The following is a 637-nucleotide window of genomic DNA, read 5'->3' on the forward strand; positions in this document are numbered from 1 at the left end:
AGTAATATCCCATTGTATATTTGTGCCACATCTTCTTTATCCACTCTTCTGTTGATGGACACCTAGGTTGCTTCCATGTCCTGGTTATTGTAAATAGAGCTGCAGTGAACATTGTGGTACATGACCCTTTTTGAATTATGATTTTCTCAGGGTATATGCCCAGTAGTGGGATTGCTGGGTCATATGCTAGTTCTATTTTTAGTTTTTAAGGAACCTCCATACTGTTCTCCATAGTGGCTGTATCAATTTACGTTCCCACCAACAGTGCAGGAGGGTTCCCTTTTCTCCACACCCTCTCCAGCATTTAAAAATATGGAATGCTTCACAAATTTGCATGTCATCCTTGCACAGGGGTCAGGATAATCTTCTCTGTATCATTCCAATTTTAGTATATGTGCTGCCGAAGCAAGCACTGATTTTAAATAGAATGATGTAAAGCTTATTTCTGCCTCCTTTTATTTATACCTAGGTAACTTGATGAGTGTTTTGGATGAATTGGATGCATGACCTATAGAAAAGAAGAAAGAAAACCTCTTTTATTTGATAAGGTATTTTAAGAAACCTTATTGGTAGAGCAGTGATTGGGATTATAGCTATCCATTTTAGGGGCTAGGAGTGGGGAAATTTATTCCTCCCC

General features: G+C 38.5%; 1 non-coding gene across 1 annotated transcript; it reads right to left on the bottom strand.

Moving 5' to 3' along the window:
- Positions 1-306: 306 nt before the first annotated feature.
- LOC136143197 (U6 spliceosomal RNA) lies at positions 307-413 on the bottom strand. The gene has a single exon (XR_010657892.1). It is a non-coding gene; the product is annotated as a U6 spliceosomal RNA (small nuclear RNA).
- Positions 414-637: the final 224 nt, after the last annotated feature.

The sequence above is a fragment of the Phocoena phocoena genome, chromosome X (assembly GCF_963924675.1).
Source record: "Phocoena phocoena chromosome X, mPhoPho1.1, whole genome shotgun sequence".
Lineage (NCBI taxonomy): Eukaryota > Metazoa > Chordata > Mammalia > Artiodactyla > Phocoenidae > Phocoena > Phocoena phocoena.